Source organism: Haliotis rubra, unplaced genomic scaffold (assembly GCF_003918875.1).
Source record: "Haliotis rubra isolate DU_JTF1 unplaced genomic scaffold, ASM391887v1 Scf989, whole genome shotgun sequence".
Lineage (NCBI taxonomy): Eukaryota > Metazoa > Mollusca > Gastropoda > Lepetellida > Haliotidae > Haliotis > Haliotis rubra.
The window spans coordinates 93,581-118,143 of NW_025767733.1; the positions used below are offsets into that span (position 1 = coordinate 93,581).

Genomic DNA, 24,563 nt, shown 5'->3' on the forward strand with positions numbered 1-24,563 from the left:
ATAACAACAGGCTGAAGTCGAAATCTATTTTGTAAAGGCTATCTATCTATCTGCCATCCTCCATATTTCTGAGGCCTTAATTTCTCCATGACCTACAGAAACCCCTGATGGCAAGTTACCCGCCCTTGATTTTCATATGGCAATTTGATTGGCTACACTACTACATTTAACGTACCAATTTTAGTGTCCCCAGGCTCGGGTTCCAACACAAATGTAACTTTATATGCGAGACCTATCACAACACGACCGAACACTCGGGTGGCAGGTACGAGACAAGGAGCGGGTTGTATGGACATGCGCAGACTAAGGGAGATAACTCGTTACATGCTCTACGTGTTAGTTCGTATTCACATACACAACACTCCTCCCCACTATTCTTTATCCTCGTAGTGTTTATAGAAACGGCTTCTCAGTTGAGACTGATTAACACATTTACAGTTTATGACTCGTGCTATGGTGCAGGTGAAGTGTTAACTTATTTACTCATTTGCACAAACTGAGGAACAATGTCAGTTAATCATATGGATCTACAAATCCAACTTGTTAGGCGCTCGCCGGATTCGTTCAGAATTTCTGCGAGATTCCGACGACACTGGTTCCAGAAGAGGGTCTGGAATCGGTTGCACTTCCAGATCACACGCAACAGGAGCAGGATTATCACTGCTGCCTGTATCACACAGCACAGACACATTTCCTTGTGCGTCAGCAGGGTTCTCACTGCTCTCGGCACTACACTGCACACTCACATCACCTTTTGTCTTGACACTATCTGCGATGGTTGGTTTGGTAGACACAATGCCGTTCACCACCGGTCTCATTGTGCCACGCTGAATATCAGATGACGACAGCTCAGTATTGGGGTTGGTATCAGCAGCCGTTGTGTCGAGCAGCTGGTCGATGTGACGTCGAGCAACTGTGCCATTAGAGCTTGGAACTTTATAGGATAAAATTCCTCTTTTCTCGAGAACCACTCCAGTCATCCACTTCTCGCCTGTCATGTAAGACCTGATGAAAACATGTTGTCCTGGTGACAACTGTCGGACTGCATTCGCTGAATCCATACTTGCAGCTTGCCGTTCTTGAACAGTCTTGCTTAGATTTGGTTTCACTAGGTCAGGCCTGGTCTTTAAGCGTCTTCCACACATCAGGATGGCTGGTGTTTCCCCTGTTGTTGCATGTGGCGTATTTCTGTACGCTAGTAGGAAGTTTGCAAGTTTCTGTTCAACTGTTATGTGTTTCTTTTCTGCTTTCAGGGAGTTCTTGAAAGATTGGACGAATCGCTCTGCTAGTCCGTTGCTTGCAGGATGATATGGTGCTGAGATAGCATGTTTGATACCATTTTCTTTATGGAACTGGACATTTCTTCTGAGATGAATTGTGGACCATCGTCTGTCACTATGTTGTCTGGTATTCCATGACGAACAAATATCTGGCGTAGGACTGAAACAGTCGCTAAAGGAGTGGTTGATTTCATGATTTCCACTTCTGGCCATTTGGAATACGCGTCCACTGCGACCATGAACATTCTATCCATGAAAGGTCCAGCAAAGTCTATGTGTACTCTTTCCCATGGTGTCGTAGGCCATAGCCATGGGTGTACAGGCGGGTTCTTCCTGGTCTCCAGGCATTACTGACAGGTCTTGGCCATCTGTTCGATCTGGAAATCGATGTTGGGCCACCATACATAGCTTCTAGCCAGGGATTTCATACGAACCACGCCCATGTGACCAGTATGTATTTCTTCTAAGCACTGGCTCTGATGACATGAAGGTACGACAACTCTGAGTCCCCACATCAAGCAGCCTTGACACACGGAGAGTTCTCTCCGTCTAGTGTAGAATGATCTGAGCTCTTCACAAGGGCACGACTCTGACCAACCTTGTAGCGTAAGTTCTAGTACTTGTGACAGCACCGGGTCTCTTCTAGTTCTACTCTTGAGTTGACTTGCAGTAACAGGTAGAGTTTCAATCTGATGGACATAGAACACAACTGACGTATCTTGTCCTGTTCTTTCAGTCTTGAATGGAAGTCTGGAAATTCCGTCAGCATTCCCATGTTTAGTTGTGTTTCTGTATTCAATGTCGTACTGGTGTCCGGACAGGAACAGAGCATACGTTTGTAGACGGGCTGCTGTCATAGCAGGAATGGATTTCTCTGGATGAAATATGGAAGTAAGAGGTTGGTGATCAGTCACAAGCGTGAAGTGTCTCCCATACAAATAGACATGAAACATCTTGACAGCGAAGACAATACTAAGTGCTTCCTTGTCGATCTGGGAATAGTTCCGTTCTGCCTTATTGAGTGAACGAGAGGCGAATACAATAGGTCGTTCACTTCCGTCAGAGAACACATGTGACATCACAGCTATGGTGAAGCGTCACTGGCAACACGGACAGGGATAATAGTGGGTCAAAACTTGTTCTGATGTAATCAAACGTTTAGCTTTTTCAAAAGCATTGTCACATTTCTTGTCCCACTTGAATTCTGCCTTGTATTCCAGCAAGTCGTTCGAAGGATGTAGAACCGATGAGATGTTTGGTAGGAATCTGTGATAGTAGTTGACTAGTCCTAGGAAGGATCTGACTTGTGACACATCTTGCGGTTTTGGTACTTCCTCAATTGCCTTGATTTTGTCTGAAGACTTGTGTAAACCTTCTTTATCAATTTCATGGCCACAGTACTGGATTTTCTCTTTGCAGAATTCACACTTTTCTTTGTTTACACGTCGATTGTTATCCTTCAGTCTCTTGAACAGGAGTTCTAAATTGTCAAGATGTTCATTATCACTATGACCCGTCGTGATCATATCGTCGAGTAGGCACTTTGTCATTGGTATACCCTGAAGAACTTGATCTATAGCTTTCTGACATATAGCAGGTGCTGAGGCTATTCCAAAAAACAAGACGGTTGTACTGACACAGTTATTTGTGGGTGTTGATTGATAGAAGTTCCTTGGAATCTTCATCAAGGGGGTAAGCGCAGTAGTTGGAACAGTGAAACAAATGCATGTCCGGTACGTAATGAGCGTTAAGTTAGACCAACCCCACTTGTTCTCGGTGTTTCATTTAATGTGAATACCCACTCGTAATACAAACCAATACTAGCGATTTTAAACTATGATCATTTGTTAAACAACTTTTATCCTAAGTTGAATAAAATTCTGAGGTTTAAATGTTCATTTGGCAAGGTAAACCTATGAGGATTCGCAATTTTAATTTCACTTTATTTGATTAACTTTTTGCTTCAAAGTGAAATTCATCGGTACGTTTTCACTTCAAACAGACTATAGATGAGGGAGCTACAGCTTTAATAATAATTCTAACTTTAATAATATTTTTTTTCGCCAGAAAGGGAATTTGTTGTACATCAGCTGCTGTGATACATAGAGCAATAAATAGTACATTTAACAGTATGAGAATCACCAAAACAACACAGTATTTACACGAGGGGACTATGACATGACACTTATAGCAAGTAATACATTCAACCACATCAGAACAATGATAACTGGTATAGAAATGTACAGTTGGGTAAAAGAATATTATGTTAAGTGATGTATAATTTACATTAAAGAATAAAAATTAGCACTCTAAATAGGTTATGAAAGAAGAGTAAATAAAATAACATTGAGGTAAATGCCTGATGCCGAAGCTACAAATTCAAAATACAAAAGATTAAAATGTGAGGTTGACGTATGAGAATGAAACCGATAAAAGTTTAGTGTAAATTTACTGGTTTAAAATAGCGATGCTGGTTGGAATAAATGATTTTGATGCCCTGTTAGCTCTGAGAGTGGAGTTTGGAAGCGGCGTCCGGAAGATAGAAGTTTATATTCGTTATTAGAAAATGCTCGGAATCGGAAGCAATTTTGAAAGCTAGTTTTTCAACATGCCGCACAGCCTAAAATAGTTAGATTTTCTAAAAAGACTCCTGATAATTTGCTGGTTTGATTGATGATTTTGGACAATTTGTTTTTATTTTGTAATTAAAGGGACCAAAACCAGCTTTGTATGATAAACAAAGAATGTATTGAATAAAAGTTTTATAATATAAAACAAGAGTGAAAGAATTGACATTAAAAGTTGAGTTTCCGTAATAAGTACAGTATTTGTTGGCATTCTTTGTAGATCTTTGTGTTCGCAGTAAAACTAAGCTTTTCATCAATGATGGTGCCGAGATATTTGTATTCAGGGACAACTTCGATGTTGCAATTATCAATCAGAACAGGTCTTTACGTAGTTTTCTTCATTCTAAAGTTTATAATCATTTCCTTTGTTTTCTTCGTATTAATAACTAGGAAGTTGTCATCACACCAATTACAAAATTGTCCTATTGGTAATGTGAATCATCGTTGTTACTTACTTATCCAACTATTGCAGCGTCATCGGCAAATTTTACAGTTAGGTTTTGATTCACATTACTTCTGCAGTCATTAGTAAATAATGTAAATAGGACTAGGAAAACTACACATCCTTGTGGAGCACCTGTGTTTAAAATACGTATTTTAGAGTGTGTCGAATTGACTCGCACATATTATTGACGGTTGGTTAAAAAGTCGTTTATCCAGAGAGGAATATGAGGGTTAACATTTACAGCACACAGTTTCTGTAGCATCAAATGAAGTTGTATAGTATTAAAAGTCGACCTAAAATCCACAATTAAAACACTGGCATACGTTTTGGGTGAATCAAGATGTTTCGTGATTGCATGTAGTAGGGTCACTGTGGCATCCTCAATACCTCGCTTAGACTTGTATGCACGCTGTAGTGGATCAAGGTAATCTTTAACATCACACTAGAGACGTCGGAGCATGATCCGTTGAAGGCACTTCATGATAATAGATGTCAATGCCACTGGTCGATAATCGTTAAGTTTTTTTAGGTCATAGGATCTTTGGAACTGGAATAATCTTGGAAAGTTTCCATATTCGTGGAATAATGTGAGAGTTATATGATTCCTCAAATAGTTTACTGAAAACAGACGAGAGTTCTGAGCAGTACTTTACCAGAGATGATTGGTGAAAGTGGCTTAAAAGGCTGTCCTTAAGTGAAGGTTGTTACCAGTTAAGCAGGGTATGCTGATATGATGTAGCTACAATTTGCTGAAGGTGGCTTGAAAGGCCGTCCTTAAGTGGAGTTGTTACCAGTTAAGCAGGACATTCTGAATTGATGTAGCTACAATTTTGCTGAAGGTGGCTTGAACAGCCGTCCTTAAGTGGAGGTATTACCAGTTAAGCAGGGCATGCTTATATGATGTAGCTACAATTTTGCTGAAGGTGACCTAAAGGGCCGCTCTAAGTGGAGGTGTTACCGATGAGGCAGGGCATGCTTATATGATGTAGCTACAATTTTGCTGAAGGTGACTTAATGGGACGTTCTAAGTGGAGGTGTTACCGGTGAGGCAGGGCATGCTTACCTTTTACGCGAGCACCTGGTGTCGTAACTGAACATCGCTGATCCATTAACTTACTTGCATTACTAGTTTGCCTTTTACTTACAATAGGTTATGGTCCCATGGAGTTTCGGGTTAGAATTGGTCTTCAGCAACCCATGCTAGTCATAAGAGGCGACTAAGGGATTGGGTGGTCAGATTCGCGGAATCCAACCCAGATATTCTGCATGACGAACGAACGCTTTAACAACTAGGCTACCCTACAACCCCCTTATCCTGGAGACAGCGCAATACCTTAATGTCATGTGTACATTGTCCTAATCCATGTGGTGCACATGAATAAAACACACAATAAGTTATTCATAATGTGTGTTTTTCGTCTGATGTTAGGTAAGGTCCAGCTGCATAATAATACATGATGATATACTTCAGTGACCACTACAACTACACCAGCTACAGCTACAGCTGCTTGCGTAGCCACAACTACTTTCACTACTGCTACAACTACTACATTGTACTTCTAGCAGCAGCAGCAGCAGCAGCAGCAGTAGTAGTAGTAGTAGTAGTAGTAGTAGTAGTAGTAGTAGTAGTAGTAGTAGTAGTAGACGACACACATTACGATAATGGTGAGTGTATAAGTTGGAATGGTCTTCAGCAACCAAACAGCGACAAACGGACTGATCTGGCTCCCTGACATCGTTGGATGATGTCATCGTTTCCCAATTGCGTAGATAGATGCTCATGATGCTGATCACTGTATTGTCTGCTCCATACTCGATTATTTACAGACAGCCATCATATAACGCGAATATTGCTGCGCGCTGCGTTAAAAAAGGAAGAGAAATATATCAGTTTCTTATCGAAAAGGGCGGCAGGTCAGCAGACGAATACTGTCATATGGTGTTTCAACGAACACTTTCACCTCTGAGCTACCTAGTCGGAGGTTGCTATATGACGAACTATTGTACGCATACCACTCACGTAAAATACCTCAGGTCAGGTGGACACAAGAATGGACAACATAACACATTTTAGGAATCGAAACAGTGATTTGGTGTAACAAAGGAACTCTTAGCTACTTAGATGTTATATGATGAACTATTGTAAGCTTTTCACTCATATAAAATCCGTCCGGCTAGGAATGGAGCACCTTTTCACTCACATGTGGATAAGGATTGTGACCCCTTTCTCCAGAGTAAACACAGATCTCAAACAACACTGAACGCGTCCACGCCCGCATAAGCATGTTGTGCCCAAATATGGAAGGGAATAATACACCCGTAGAATTGTGATTAAAGGATATGAGATATATTTCCTATCAAAAGTTTAGACTCACTAGTGTAAATATAACCACTTACTTCAGACAACCGTTCTAAACTACATTTTGCAAAATATTCCATTCTGTTTAAAGGTAGTGTTCACACATGAACTGGTGCATTATAAAACAAATTCGTAACGTTGAAAAGATTATTGTCATGAGTTCCATAAATGATAAAACTCAGTGAAAATTGGCGAATTCTTAACAAAATTTTACACCAAAACGCTGCTGTTCACATGCATGAAATTAGCAAATGCTTCTCAGCAAATTGATGCATGATCCCCGTGCAATTAATCTGCATAAAGTTTGTGGTTGGTTCCCCCAAGTTAATGGGGAAATAAATCTTCGATGTAACCATATATATATACACACATAATATAGAGTGAGTGCTTTAAGTGAGTCTAAACATTGGATGGGAAGTATATTTATGTGGAGGAACATGTGAGTGCATAGTCTAAAGCGGTCTTCGAATGTTTTGTGAGAAAATGTTGAGGGATACTTTCTCCATTTTAGCAAACGAACGATCAAAACGAACACGCTTATCACGGCTAACGGATATGACGAACTGATTTTTCTTGTCTCGGCCACTTGTGTGTTTGAGTCGAACAAAGGTTATAACGAACTAAAATATTACCTGTGTTTCATATGACCACGGATATTTTCAAGCAAATGACACTTTGTGTGAATGTGTCTGTTTAGATTTCTATGCTCGGAAAAGAACTAGATTGTATTTGAGCTTGTATTTTTTTGTTTATATATAAGACAAGGTTATGCACACATGTGCATGTAGTAACTGTTGGTGGCTTATTTTAAAAAATAATACAAGAATACTGTAAATTTTAATGGGAAAATATTTGTTTTTGTGTAACCTTAACGTGAGCTACTCCAAGTGCTGCGGACACGAACATCATGATCAACATTATTATAATATAACAACGCACAGTGGTTATGGCTCGACTTAAATTCATAGAGATTAAGTTTTTATATTTGCATTTTATTCGAATTAGTATCCTTAAATGAGAAAAGTATGTTAGCGTCGTGTATTTTATTCAATAAGGATTGCGAATATTTAATTTGACACTGGATACATAAAAGTATATCGGCATCACAATTAGACTGTTTGAATATTTGCTACTACCACCAAGATTTTTTTGGGTGAGCTGAAGACGTCTCAAACTAGCGAAAACCGGAGGGGTACCCCATTGGTTAAGGTATTCGGTCGTCACGGAGAAAGTGATTCGATTCTCCATATGGATACAATGGCTTGTTCAAATGTAGCGCGTGTATCGGAACACGGAAGTAACTTTTGTTATTTCCATGAACCATATTCGTGATTCTTTTTTCAGATTTTATTATTGATTTGCCTGACATATCAGATTGCTCAGTCAAATTCCGTGTTTTGATAGGCATTTTAGAAGTTGTAAGGATGAAGGAAAACCAAGTACTGTGGATAGTCAACTTCTTTATTGCAATGAATGCGACGTTTTGGTGCTTGATAACACCGAAGCTTCACATTCATTGCAATAAAGAAGTTGACTATCCATAGTTTTAACCTGGTTTTCATTATGTAAATACTTTGAGTTATCCAAAGTAAATCAGGAAAACGCAAGGACCAAACATTCACTTCGAGACAACCGTAAGTTCGACACATCGAAGTTCCACACAATCGTGTTTGACTGAGCGTTTCAAATCTGACTATGCGATATTTCGTCACTTTGATGCTGAGTTTGATATTCTATAACGCGCATAACTGGACCCTTGTTTGTTTGAGTTGACTAATTAGTGTCCTGAGCTGTTTGAGTCGAGTTGAGAACAGATATGACACGTGACTAGAATAAATTACCCCTGAACCACTGACCAATGAATCTGATCATACAGTATTATTCCATTATGATAATAAATATCACTCGCAGCTGGAAAAACCTCGTTGTTTCCGTATGTGGGCATTTGACATAAATGAAAAACAATTGGCTAATTGGTGAGTTTTCAGCAAGTGTCCGGAAAAGGGTCAAATTGTTCAAGCGTAAAATGGACGGAAAGACGATGAGCCTCATCAACAAAACAAAGCACCCAGTGGAGAAAGTCGTGGACGTTTAACACGGAGTTGATGGAGTGTTCACAGATCAAGGATTGATTGAATTACAATTGGTTAATTGATGAGAGACCATCAAGTGTCGGAAAAGGGTCAATTTGTTCAAGCGTAAAATGGACGGGAAAACGATGAACCTCATCAACAAAACAAAGCACCCAGTGGAGAAAGTCGTGGACGTTTAACACCGAGTTGATGGAGTGTTCGCAGACCAAGGATTGATTATATTGTAATTGGTTTATGTGTCGGAAAATGTCAAATTGTTCAAGCGTAAAATGGACGAAACAATCATGAACCTCATCAACAAAACAAAGCACCCAGTGGAGAAAGAAATGGACTTTTAACACAGAGCCGATGGAGTCTTCATAAACCAAGGATCTGAACGTGGATTTGAACGTTTGATGAGCTTATACAGGCACAGCTAGGGGAGACAAGTCAGTGGACGGAATTAAGGCACCTGCATCTCCTGGTTAAGATGTATGCCCCACCCGTCTATGACAGAGAAGAGACATCATATAGTGAACCATAGTTCTAACTGTTGATGTATCTGGATGAATGTGGTTGGGGCCTAAGGCCACTGTCATATCCCAGTAGTCTATATACACCACTCTGTGTGCAATAGATGAAAACTCCTCATGCAATATATCTGTATATAGCAGTCCCCAGTACGATACAAGTTCCTGAGCCGGATTCCTGTAATAAGCAAAGGGTCCTCGAACAGCAAGTGTGACACCAGGCGCCCGTTCAAGGAGAGACGTAGCTGCCCGAACCAGTCGCTGAACATGTTGGCGGTATATGTCCGGGTGGACTAAATTGAAGTGGACATATAAATACAGCACCACAATATCCACTGTGTTATTGGGCAAAGATTCAAGAAGAATATGCTGTGCCCTGTTAGCTAGTGGAGAGTAACGTTCCTGTCCGTGAAACAGTGGGAATTCATGAGCAAACCATGCCACTGAGAAATTGTCTTGCTTGTCCTCCAAGAGCTGAGGGTTGAGACCTTTAAGGGCGCATTGTAAGTTCAGTATGTCGTGAAGGGCCTCCTTGAATTGACGACTGGTTGAGTCCCCAGGAATCCAAAGTCGTCGGTTCCTTAAACATTGTCGATATGCCCAGGCTGTAGATTCCAGGGTGTCCAAACACAGTGTGGGTTTCCACTTAGTTCTGTGAATAACTCCAACAGGATACTTGCGTTGCCAGGTATGCTTTGGCAAAAGTTGACTGGAGGGCGTTTTAAGTGTGTCGACCTTCTTTTCTCCAGTTTCTGAAAGATGGACAAAATAGTATGCTCCGGTACTTTGTGTTTTATTATTTTTTCAACGTCACATTCACTAGCTCACTAGGTTGACACATGTTATCGTAGCCCAGTTCGGTAGATCAATGCCCCTGATGTTGATCACTGGATTGTCTTATCCAGAATATGGCTGAGTGCCTCGTTGAACAATAAATAAATAAATAAATAAATAAATAAATAAATAAATAAATAAATAAATAAATAAATAAATAAATAAATAAATAAATAAATAAATAAATAAATAAATAAATAAATAAATAAATAAATAAATAAATAAATAATCTCTTCAGTACTAGAACATAGCCCAGTTGATCACTGGATTGTCTTATCCAGAATATTGCTGAGTGCCTCGTTGAACAATAAAGAAAGAAAGAAAGAAATAATCTCTTAAGTACTACAACATATCATAGCTTGCCTTTTTATGCATCATTGATACGTGCTTACCCAATACACCTGTTACGTTGAAGGAGGACAGAAGGAAATCATTGTCTGGTTCTGATGATCTGAAACATGGACGTTTCCCTCTGTTACTAATGTAGTGTTGGTTGGTGCAATTGAGGTTCCGCTTGTTGATGATATCATTGTAAGGCCAAGGCATTTCTGTTTTCTTGTTAATAAATCCACAAACATAGAGATAGAAAACATTGTTAAAGAATGTAGTAAGAACAATTGATAAGGAGCACTATGTATATTTCGGGTTGTTGTTTTCTGTTTGGTTGGGGTTTTTTTTCTATGTGTGTGTGTGTGCGTGTGTGTATATGGGCTTGAGCTACATGGTTTCACTTATTTAATTTTCAAAACTAAAGTCATTTCAAAGTATCATCGTCAGTGAAAACAAAATTTAAAAATTACATTTAACACAATTCCGACACCACCAAATGAACACTTACTTTATTGAATGTTCTGAAAATATCTGAACATAAACATATCAAGGTTGAAAGTAACATTAATTGGTCTTTAATATTTAAACTATGCATGCACGTGTATTTTGTGCGTTTGGTGTATGTATGTCACGCATGAGTTTCCTTAAAAAACCTAGAAAACTAAGGAATGATAATTAGACCATAAAAAACATAACATGCTTTCAATAATGTCACAACATTGCTTATATTCTACAAGGGTCGATCTCTTAATTGATAACAATCTGGTTCATACTTATACTGACCAACAATAAAAACGCAACTCAGAATTCAGGAAAATTATACTTTTCAGCGTGAGTTTGGATTTGATCGATGGAATAAATAGTTTGATTTCTTGAACTGCATTTCTTTTGCTGGTCAGTATAAGAACAAAATACTATAAAATGAATAAAACCATACTTACAAATAGTAAATGCCACGTTGCTGTGTTTCCTTCGGGAGATATGCTACATTCAGGGACCAGGACTTACTGTAGGTGTCGCAGCTTAAGAGTGGATTCTTCGGCTTTTCACAGTACCACGGAAAACCGTCATTTAGAGAAGTAAAGTTGCAGATGTCTCTTAGGCTGTTCCGTAACATGCTGCAGCTCGTACTCTCTTTTACCAAGAAGCCCCATCCGAACTCCCGCTTCAACTGCCACAGCGTTCCATGTTCAGCCATGATGGAATAGAACATCGCTAGTTCCTCCCTACGACGCTCAAGAAAGCAGCGAATCCTTCCAACACCTGACCACTGGACTCTGAGAACACCATTGTATGTACCATTGTTGTTGTCGAAGACGTCTCCAGCAACTGCAGCTTTGTCCTCTGTGTTTTCCATCCATAATCTAAAGAAATCGCCGCCAACTGTTTGCTTCTCTCCGTAATGATTGTAGGTGTTGATCTCCACTTTTATGACATCACCGAGTCTATACAGAGGCTGTGGATTTAATAACGTCATTGTGGAGTGGTGTGCACTTGTGCACTTCCGGGTATCCCTTTGCTTACCTCCCTTGATCATGTTTGCCTCACTTAGATAGCGAGGAACATCGCTTACCACTCTTCCGCTATTGGGTTCTACAACTATATGCATCTCAATGGTGTCACTGAGAGGTACGTTTCTGCAAGAACAAAAAATGATAAATGAGGTATGAATTTTGATCAGTAAGGTTTGAAAAAAAATAATTCATGACGGCCCAACCCCCTCCGATTATCGTCTATTACTTTACAAATGTTGTTTGGAAACACCTCTTTGAATAGATTTGCACCCGTCAGTCCGATCTTTGTCTGAAGGCCCATACTCTCAAGGCCCAACTATTCATCATTTTCCGTGAAATATGCTTGGCTCGTGGTATAATGAGGTAGATAATAATTAAATTTGCTTTATCCTACCAACAACCAACCAAAAGATAACGAACCAAGCAACCAACTGACCTATCAATAGATTAATCGATCACTCGTTCAAGTGTCCAACCAATGAATTATATAATGAAATCCACCACATCCAATCAAATAAATAAATAAGTTCTAACAAGCAAATAATAAATTAACCAAAATCGATAATGCATGTCCAATAAACAAATCAGTAAGTCAATCCGCCAATCTTGAACCATACAGCAGAGTAGTAGAGGGCAAATATTTCGCCTCCTATGCTTGGAAGTATTTGATCAAGATCTGGCGTACCTGGGTCAAATATTGTACGCGGTTAGGATCAGTAGTAAGACGCTCAATGTTGAGCAAACAAAACAAAAAGAAACTATGAGGCGGATGGATCTTGTTATTCCCGAAGTGTCCTGTGCAACACGTTACACCTACTCTCACAAAATCTGCACCATTTGTAATTTTATGTGTCCCCGCATAAAAAAAGATACCTTTTAACAGATTTCACCTGTTCATTTCATGTTTATATTAGGCGACAGGCTTGGTAGGTACATTTATCTTGTTTACCAGGTAACACTGTTAGCTTAAAACTCTAACACTAGGCTAGCGGGCATTCGTGTACGAATGCCGTGTGAACATGCATTTGCTCCATTACCTGAAACTTAAACCTGATTTGGATAGCTGGAGAAGGAGGCTTATAGTCACAACCAATATGTCAGTGGTTTTACGATACGGGGTGTGGGTACAAAGGCAGTCGGGATCCTGATGGGAGAGGGCAAGATTCACTGGTAAGGGAAGTGTAGACTTTGAGATTAGTCTCACAGCCCCGTACCTCATTATTGTCCGCGGTAAGGATCAGTAGTAAGACGCTCAATGTTGAGCAAACAAAACAAAAAGAAGCTATGAGGCGGATGGATCTTGTTATTCCCGAAGTGTCTTGTGCAACACGTTGCACCTACTCTCACGAAATCTGCACCATTTGTAATTTTATGTGTCCCCGCATAAAAAAGATACCTTTTAACAGATTTCACCTGTTCATTTCATGTTTATATTAGGCGACAGGCTAGGTAGGTACACGAGACATAGAAATTGTTAATGATCTGTTCTTTAAATGTGTGACTCAGGGTAAAATGTTAGTCAAAATCATCAAAATGTGCATGTGACGGTCTCCAATAATAGCATAACATTTTGAGTGAGTATTTCAAAGCAAATATTCATCCAATGTGAACAAAACAGATTACTTTTTCGACATAAGGTATTGCACCTTTTATACATTTTATACATAGGCTAGGCGGACGGTACATTTATCGAAATATTTTGGGATGTGTTTGTCACAGTTTCCTTTCAGCTGGGATCTCCAGCTTACGGTAACTTGGTGTACATGGATAAAATTGTTCTCGTCGCTTTGGCTAAAATAATACAGATGCTACGATGAAGATTAGCAAACTCCGTGTTTGTGTATATAGTAATTACCTGTAGTTGTCCTCAAGTTTCTGTTTGTTATTCCATATAAATATCACAGTAACAGTCACGGTCAATATGCACAGGATAACAAACGTAGATCTAGTCCGACTCATTTGTGAAGCTGAATTGTATCCGACGTTCACCACTGACATGTTGGCTTTGACGATGAACACTCGTCCACTGCTATCGAAATCTGAGCTGTAATTCTCGGAATTCAGGCTTGGGTATCAGGAAATGAATGGGTAAATACATGTCCACTAAGGCCCGCTTGCTTATCGAAATTGGGTTAAGCTAACAGTGTTGCATGGTAACCAAAGTAAACAATATGGATTTCTGCGGAAGGGACGTTGGGGAGTAGGTGTGGGGTCACGGGTCACGGTAAGAATGCGAATTAGGGTAAGGCTAGCTGGGTTAGTTCAGTGTAGATGAGTGAGTGAGTGAGTTAAAATTTAACGTCACACCGGCAATATTTCAGCCATATCGTGACGAGAACAATTCATTTTATACATAGTAAGTAATGGTAAACTGTAAAAACCTGTCAAAGAAGGACAGTAAAATAACTAGATTTTCACAGATTCGAATTTAAAACTTGTAATTAAATCTAAAAATTCCAACTATAGGGGCAGCACAATATACAAATAGGCTATATATCGCCAACAACTGAAGGTAGATCACCATACTAGGGACCATGCATATGGGGACTTACAGTACCTTTGCTACCAGCATGGACCCTAGTTCGATTTACACCCTCCCTTCAGCCATTGGTGATGGAAGAGAAATCTAGCAATAAATTAAAAGCACACATATTCTACGATTAAAAAGGTGGCAAGTTAAATGTACTTTAAATGTGTTGGGACTTCTCTCGTACCCTCTCAGGAGGACAATAATTTTACGCTACTTTAACCCCCTTTGAGGGTACAGCCACTAACAATCTCAGTTACTAATCTAAACTACCAACAATAAAATATTTAGCTACTTACAGATCTGTCAACAAATCTAATTCTTTTAAGAAATCAACTATTACATGATAATTAACATTATAAAAAAGATCCTTCAATGTTTTGACATTGAAATACTTATCCCTTGTGATGGAATATTCAAAACAGTCAAGCAGGACATGCTTGGCTGTGATTCAGTTCAGTGTAGCTGGGTTGGATAAGCGTTCACGTAGGCGTCCGGGGTTAGGGGATAAGTTGGCCGAAGATTGTTTTGGGGTACGGATGTGGGTACAGTGGCAGTCGGGATCGTGATGGGAGAGGGGCGAGGTTCATCGGAAGGTGTTGTCTTTGGGATGTGTCTCACAGGACTCCTACCGCACTATTGTCTCTTCCGCCTTGCCTTTTCAAAAATGAATCAAATTGGATTTTTTTCTCAGGTTCTAAATCACCCATCACACTGGGGCTTCTATTCAAATTAAATGGAATCCACACACACACACATATATATATATACACACACACTATATATATATATATATGTACATATATATATACACATATACACACACATATGTATGTATGTATGTGTGTATGTATGTATATATATATATGTATGTATGTATGTATGTATGTATGTATGTATGTATGTATGTATGTATGTGTGTGTATGTATGTATGTATGTATGTATGTATGTATGTATGCACACGCGTTTCAACTTTATCTTCAGGAAGACGTATAGGAAGGAAATTCTATGTGTAGTACAGTAGAACATATGTAAATATATCCACAGAATAACGGCACAACACGAATTTCGTTCCTACGCGTTTCAACTTCAGGAGGAATAAAGTTGGTGTTGGGTTAGAAATGGTTGCTGTTACGCGACTGAAGAGATTGAGGGGAATGTGTGTGCGGTAAGGCTCAGTGTTGAGACACTTACTGTTAAACAAATAGAAAGCTACGAGGAGGACCGACCTGTTTATCTCTCCTCGAAGTGTCTTGTGCACTACGTTAACCATGTGCGTCGGGGGACCAGAAGTGGTAAACAGATAACACTGCTATAAACACTGACACTAGTCAATTAAACTATTAGAGGGATAGATTTGTCTCGTATACCTGTGGCCTTTAGGTCATTACTACCACAACATTTTGCTAAATCTGAATACAATATACAAATGTATGTATATTTACTAACATTCAATATAATTATCTACTTTACACTTGAGGCTAATTTAAATTGTCATTGTGTTGAGTATGTACAAATGTCAGGTATTTGATTATGACATCTTCATATACTAGACATGTTAATAACATGTGGTGTTTATCTATCTATCCATGTTTGCAATATGGACAGATCGAAGTAAAATATCATTATCTTTGGGTTGTTTTGTTTTGTTTGTTGTTTAACCCCGCACTCAGCAATATTCCAGCAATATTCCAGCAATATTCCAGCAATATTCTAGCAATATTCCAGCAATATTCCAGCAATATTCCAGCAATGTTCCAGCAATATTCCAGCAATATTCTAGCAATACGGCAGCGGTCTGTAATTAAACCGAGTCTGGACTAGACAATCCAGTGATCAACACCATGAGCATCTACGCAGTTGGCATACGATGACATGTGTCAACCAAGTCAGCGAGTCTGACCACACAATACCGTTAGTCGCCTCTTACGACAAGCATGCGTTCCTGGAGACAAATGTTAAACCGGATCTCCACGGGACTCTTTGGAATGTCTGTATGTCATCTTAGGTTCGTGGTCAAAGATTTATTACACCGGGTGTCAAAGGTATGACACGTCGTTTATCATCTGATTAATTGTCGGGCTGTGTTAGATACATTTCCGACATACATGTACATCATAAATATGGAATAGGAATGAAACGAGTTTGAACATCCGATATCAGCTGATCTGACTTAGCAATACATATAGGTTATCACGCGAGTGTGTTTTCGAGTGGTTAATATCGTTCAATAGGAATAAACACTGTGTCAGTAAAAATCCAGACGGGCCAGTAAATTTCCACAGAGAGAGAGGGAGAGAGAGAGAGAGAGAGAGAGAGAGAGAGAGAGAGAGAGAGGGGGCTTAGATGGTTAAACACTTCTTAATGCAAGATAAAATTACCCGACGCTGCGACTATTTTCATTGGATCTATCTAGTAGATAATTGCATCACACAGCGTCATTCAACAGGTAACCTCATTTTCATCTTAATGGTAATCTTGGTTAGTTGGTTGTTTAACGCCGCACCCTACATTCTTACAGCTGTATAGGGTATAACTATCGGCAAGTTGTGGCATATATATGTTGTCACGGAAAAAATGACAACGTTTCTGCATACTTCTATTACTGTTTCATGGATTCTTACCCATATAAATACATTATATTTTGATACTGTGGAAATGTGTGTCTTCGTCTCAGCTATATGGCGGTGGTCTGTAGATAATCGAGTCTGGACCAGACAACCCATTGATCAACACCATGAGCCTCGATCTACGCAATTGGGATACGATGACAACCAAGTCAGCAAGCCTGACCACCCGATCCCAATGGAGGGCGCAGATTTGACAGCTTGACTCCTGGGAGGTGTTTAGGACGTCTGTCCTACCCCACAACGAAGCATACGTGACACATGTCTCACCTTTGTTGACATTGTATACCCAGCAGAAAATGGGTACCCGGTGGGATGCGTCATATGACTATAAACCTTGACGACAGCTTGGGCTCTCCGAGTTAAGAAGGCCTATCATTTTACAGGTTGCACAACACCAAATGTTTTCTCATAGACTTCTATAGTAACCTTATAAAAAAAATAATTAAATTATCCAGGCTATCAGCAGCCACTCCATGTACACATGGGTACATGTCTGGCGTTTAAAATACAATAAAACACAATCTCTGGCCAAATTGTCCGGCTCATTTTCCCAGCACAGTAAGCGGAACACATCAACGCCAGTTCCGCACCAAATGCCACCTACTGGAAAATATCTGTACACACAATAAGCGTAAGTCATGGTGATAAAAATGACAGCACTAAATACTTAAAATTGCGGTCAGTTTTAATTACTTAATGGATGTGCTTTTAAAAACAAAAAAATCTTACACTATTTCATCCAATCACAGCTGTGATATGTGTCTATCTCTTCAGATGTTTACATACAGTTCTCGCTCAGGGAGCATGTGATTCTGATTTATTCCAGCAACATCACGGAGGTGGACACTGGGAATGGGCTATGCACATTGTACCTATTTGGGGAATCACACCCGTGTCTTCGGGGTGACGGACGTACGCTTCACCATTAGGCTACCCCACCGTCTCGGGTCGTTTCAGAATGAAGTATGGGTAGCCCAGTACTAACCAATTCATTCAGAATGAAGTGGGTTTGACACTGCAAAACAATCATCTCAATTCTACAGTGGGACCTCCGGGAACGCAAAGTCATATTGAAGGCAAGACTACAAGGCACAAATAACAAAACAGGAGTCACCTCGCGGTGAACAGAACAGAAACAGGATCACAGCCATGCTATCTGACAGTCAGTAAAAAAGCCACGGGATCACATGCATTTTATTCACACGGAAGTAACCGAATATTAAAAATCTCGAGAGGAGACACAAACTTTCTGCACAGAGTTGAAATATTTACATTACTGTTCCAGAACGCGCGCGCGCACGCACACACCCACAAAACGGGACAGAAACAGGATAACGCAAATCTCATCGGAGCCATGCTATCTGACAGTCAGTAAATAAAGCCACGGGATCACATGCATTTTATTCACACGGAAGTAACCGAATATTAAAAATCTCGAGAGGAGACACAAACTTTCTGCATAGAGTTGAAATATTTACATTACTGTTCCAGAACGCGCACGCACACACACACACACGCACGCACGCACGCGCACACACACACACACACACACACAAACCGGGACAGAAACAGGATAACGCAAATCTCATAAGAGGCATGCTATCTGACAGTCAGTAAATAAAGCCACGGGATCACATGCATTTTATTCACACGGAAGTAACCGAATATTAAAAATCTCGAGAGGAGACACAAACTTTCTGCATAGAGTTGAAATATTTACATTACTGTTCCAGAACGCGCACGCACACACACACACACGCACGCACGCACGCGCGCACACACACACACACACACACAAACCGGGACAGAAACAGGATAACGCAAAGTTAAGAGGCATGCTATCTGACAGTCAGTAAATAAAGCCACGGGATCACATGCATTTTATTCACACGGAAGTAACCGAATATTAAAAATCTCGAGAGGAGACACAAACTTTCTGCATAGAGTTGAAATATTTACATTACTGTTCCAGAACGCGCACGCACACACACACACACGCACGCACGCACACACACACACACACACAAACCGGGACAGAAACAGGATAACGCAAATCTCATAAGAGGCATGCTATCTGATAGTCAGTAAATAAAGCCACGGGGTCACATGCATTTTATTTACACGGAAGTAACCGAATATTAAAAATCTCGAGAGGAGACACAAACTTTCTGCACAGAGTTGAAATATTTACATTACTGTTACAAACCCAGTGAGTTGGAAAAATCCCAACAGATGTTACTCAGAATTTGTTTTACATATAGCTCTAGGATTGGGAGTAGAACTCGGAAAAGTGACATTGTTTCTAAATCACTGTGATCACTTACTGAAAAAGGATGTGTCCTCATTGGGTGGGTGAGCGAGCAAGTTTCAACGTCGCTTTTAGCAATATTCAAGCAGTATCACTACAATGGACACCAATAATTTTCCCACATTGCACTCGTGTAGGGAGTCAAGCCCCTTTATATTTATACCTGCACAGACGCAGATAACACTAAAGTCCAATCTTCTTAGCAGGATGAAATTACACATCGTGGAAGTGCTATAACTAATAACTAATAACATAAGTCTCCTTCATTGTCCTACAGAACCGATACCTTTAAAAGTTCTGAACATCAGTTGAGACTAAATCTGAGATTTTCATATAGTGTTCGTGTGGAGAGCCAAGACGCCTGATTCCATCCACAATAACTGTTAACCGGATTTAGTTTGATCTATAAGGCGGTGACTGCCATGTCTGCAGACCAAGGCCATTATTTATGACACATCATCGGCTCCAGCAGCAATCTATAATTTAATCCCCACCGATCCGGTGCGTTTTCAATTGGATTTAGTATTTACATATATCCCAGGAAATTTCTTTGGGAGCGTATAATTACACACTTTAATTATATAGACATCATCTACGTAGATGGTACTTCAACATAACCGAAATTAACACCAAATCTTTAAATAATCAACGAACTTACGTCACCAATAGTCATCATTAGTTACAAATGTCCACTACCCGTGACGATCAGGGATAAAATTGGTCTTCAGCAACCCACGTTTGTCGTAAGAGGCGACTGTCGGGATCGGGTGGTCAGACTTTCTGATCTGCTTTATGCATGTCATCGTCTCCCAACTGCGCAGATCGATATGATATTAATCACTGCAGTGCATTGTCTGGTCTAAGATCGATTATATAAAGACCACCGTGATATAGCTGGAATATATCAGAGTTCGCAGTTAAACAACAAATAAACTGACTCATATCCACAGCATGCACAATCCAGTAAGAATCCATGAGTGTGTGAGTGAGTGAGTTTAGTTTTACGCCGCACTCAGCAATATCCCAACTATATGGCGGCGGTCTGTAAATAATCGAGTCTGGACCAGACAATCCAGTGATCAACAGCATGAGCATCGATCTGCGCAATTGGGAACCGATGACATGTGTCAACCAAGTCAGCGAAACTGACCACCCGATCCCGTTAGTCGCCTCTTACGACAAGCATAGTAGCCTTTTCTAGCAAGCACATGGGTTGCTGAAGACCTATTCTACACCCGGATCTTCACGGGTCCAAGAATCCATGAAACAGGAGTAGAAATATGCAGAACAACGTCACCTTCCCGCGACACCATGATTGCTCATACACATATCAGAACTCGCTAATACACACGCCGCAACTTCCTAATACATATACTATACCCCATATACGATAATGCATATAGTTACCCTGCTAATATACACACTTGCTAATACACTACACCATATCAATACTTTACAGGATCCTGACATTATCAGCCAGGATCTGCAACATTTATTGATGGAGGGTTCACTGGACACCCCACCGCACGCACGCGCGCACGCACGCACACACACACACACGCACGCACGCAGGCGCTCGCACACACACGCACGCACACGCACACTCACAATCACCACATGCCGATCCGTTGTAACAAACAGTTTGGCCAATAACAACAAAATATTCACCTAACCAGGTTGATGAATTTGATTAAAGCGTAAGAAGCTATGTGTACCGAGTTTTCCAGAAATTCTGAAAACATTGCATCGTTAAGATTCCATTACTCTCTTCCCCGTGGTGGTAAAAGCATCGTGGAATACATTTCAGAAGATAGCGAGTTTATCACGAGCGCGGCTGGATTGAATTTAACAAGGCCCAGGAATAACCGTAAAACATTTGAGGCGTTTAAAGCTCTTCGATTTTGCAAACTCGTGTTTTGAATTAGCTATGAGCCTTCGAGTACATCGCGAAAGGAAAATTCCTTAGGACCTAATTGGACTCATTCATGAATTAAGAACAATGCGCATTTTCTTTTCGTCATCGTTAATAAAAATCCACTAAGTATCATTACACCATTCTTTTACATTTGCTCAAAATAATTTTACACATTGGTGCCGTTCCAGAGGTATCGGAAAAGGGCATAATCTGACCAATTCCATATACAATCTCACTTTCATGCCTTATGCAATTTATTGGGGTGTTTGTCTGGATAAAAGGTTCCAGTCCTGGTGAAACAATAACATCATTATAGACGACACGTGGGCTGGATTCAGACCAGGAGATTTAACCCAGAAAAAATAATTATTCACCAAGCCTCTGTTCAGAAAAACGAGAACAGATTTTACATTGTCTAAAATTGGTCAAAAACGTGAGAATAGGTGAGATAACTCGTGGTTTTACGCCGCTTTTAACACTATTCCAGCAGCATCACGACTAGGGACACCAGAAACGGACTTCACACATTGTACCAATGTGGGGAATCGAACCCGGGTTTTCGGGTTTTACTCCACTGCCCCATAGGAAGAAAAAATGAAACCTTCCAACTGAGAATGATGCCCTATATATACTACTGGCAGACTAGATTTCATTATACGATTCCGAGTATATTATAAGCAAGTGTATATGGACAACACTGACATACTGATTTTACAAGAATGAAAAAACAAATGTAATGCCTAGTCGAACATCGATGCATCGAACGGGTAAGTGTTCGCTATATGCCTTCCATTTATACTCTCGGAGGCCTTGAATTATCTAACCCGTGTCAAATAATCTAATTCGTACAAAGAAGGGGCGTGTTTGTGCCTTAAAAGTTGTGCAAAGGCTGGAGGGACTTCGGTAAAGAAAAAATACATTTGGAAAAGTTGAAGTCTTTCCTCTTACCATGGAGCGTTTTGGGAAGTGTTTCGCACTAAACCACTCAGAAGTCCTAAGGCATTGAATTTATCAAACAGCTTGCCATTCTTACAAAGATGATGTTCGATTGTTCTTTAAGAATTACTAGTTTACTCCTCCACATAAACGAAAAGATTACACACCATACTGTATCGCCTATTTCAGCACGGCTCCCTTGGGAGCTGCATAAATCGCCTTACACGCGCTCGCTGGATAGCTGGATCCTGGAGTTACACGGTGAATGTTTCCGTTTGTTTTTATGCAAATTTATAGCCGAGCAATTAAGGTTTCTGTGATTTTAAGCTGTGTGTTTTTCTTCCACGTAGGTCCCGGTGGAAGAAGTTTGTTCCACCCAGCCTCCGGTGGAAGTCGCCTGCGCTATTGCATTTTGGAAGCCTCCTTCTTTGTCATATCTTCTGGTGTCCCCCGCCGTGATGTTGCTGGAATATTGCTAAAAGCGGCGTAAAACCAAACTCAGTCAGTCAGTCTTTGTCATATCTATGCATGTTATACATTGTTGGAAACCTGAGGAAACGCTCTCTCCAAATATGCAAACGTGAATATTGTGCTGCCCCTGGTAACCAGTCCAGATTGAAACTCCGACGTGATGTTTTGTGTAATTGTACTGAAGTTGAATTCTTCTGTGATATAGCAATTTTTCACCAACATCATGCAGTCATGATATAACGGCTACTACTCTTACACATCACCTCAGAAAATTCATTTCTATAGCGCGTTTGAAAGCCATTTAAGGCATGTTTTAGACAGACAATGTATAATACGCACATGTTGCACATTCAGTGGTGGAGCTATATAAGTATTAACGTGCGAGCTGCAAAATATATGGGACGTGATATAGATTGGCGGAATTTAGATGAATCTGTACACCGGCTATACCGGCGGCGTTAATATTTACACCTATAGAGCATGTGCAAGATCATTCATGTGGGATTCTGGAAATATATAATATGTTGTTGTGCAACATTAGATAGTTGAGCAATACAGGAATGGATATGCTTGACAGAACTAAAAAGTACAATAATTTGGAATCTAACCATAACAGCAATACCTGTAGTGTTAATACTTATTATACTTTTAGTGTATCGGAAATCCCTTGGAAATGCGGTTCTGCCAAGGTGTAATGTGCATTCGGGTCACTTTTGATAGTCAGGCAATGCGCGCCATTATGTTGAACCCAGGACAAAATCCACCTGGACAAAATCCACTCCAAAATTGCAACCTAGGACAAAATCCACCCCGGACAAAATCCACCCCTAATAAATTCCACCCTAAGAAAAAAAATCATGACATATTTAGTCACAGAAATGAATTTTATTCATATCAGTCATTCATAATCGATAACAAAAAAAACCAAAATACATATGTAAGCTCATTTTTGCGTATATAAATACATGTATGACAATTGCACATTTTCACATTTCACATTTATTAATCATTCATGCATCAATACATATATAAATATGACAACAGCATATATTTTCACACATTCACACATATCTATGACTAAACATCTTGCCAAATTTCAACAACGCAAACAACGGCCGATGCCGTGGAGAAAGTCCTCGAGTGTCTTTTCCTTCGCTGCGTAGGTCTTGCACAGACCTTCAAGGCGTTCTGAACTGAACCCTTGCAAGACAGCGGTTTCCGTTGGGAACACTCCCACCTAATTGCTGACTTGCTCTCTTTCTTCTCAAACTCATTAAAAAGTATGTTCTATCAAAACATGAGTATAAAGGGCTCCAATCAGGCTAGCAAAAACATCTTAATTCTTTAAGGGGATTACGTGATGATCAAAGTGTGAGACTACTTAATGATACATGAAAGAGGATTAAGTAGTGATCAAAATGTGACAAATGGAGAAACCTTTAATGTTTAAAACACCATCTAGGAACAACAGCCAATTAGGAAAACGAAAATGCTATCAAAACAATGCTTGCAATGCTTGAGCAAAACAACTTGATCACAGATCAGGACACACTAAAACTTTTAACAAAAGCAATTTGAGAGGGGTCGATTTTGTCAATTTTTTTGTTAAGAAGAGGTGGATTTTTCCGTTGGTATATGACCAGATGGTGGCCACATGAATACGTCTCATTCATCTCGTCTCAGACATTCATTCTTACTGCGCTTGGAGCTGGTCACCTTGTATGCCCCGCACCGATCGCCGTCTAATTCATCACCACCAAGCTGGCTTCGCCCCCTCCAACCCT

The 24,563-nt window shown here is 40.0% G+C and overlaps 1 long non-coding RNA gene across 1 annotated transcript; it reads right to left on the minus strand.

Annotated features, from left to right (window-relative positions):
• Positions 1-24,112, minus strand: LOC124265622. Its single transcript, XR_006895495.1, has 3 exons — positions 24,011-24,112; positions 6,302-6,313; positions 1-11 (listed from the first exon to the last, which is right to left on the minus strand). It is a non-coding gene; the product is annotated as an uncharacterized LOC124265622 (long non-coding RNA).
• Positions 24,113-24,563: the final 451 nt, after the last annotated feature.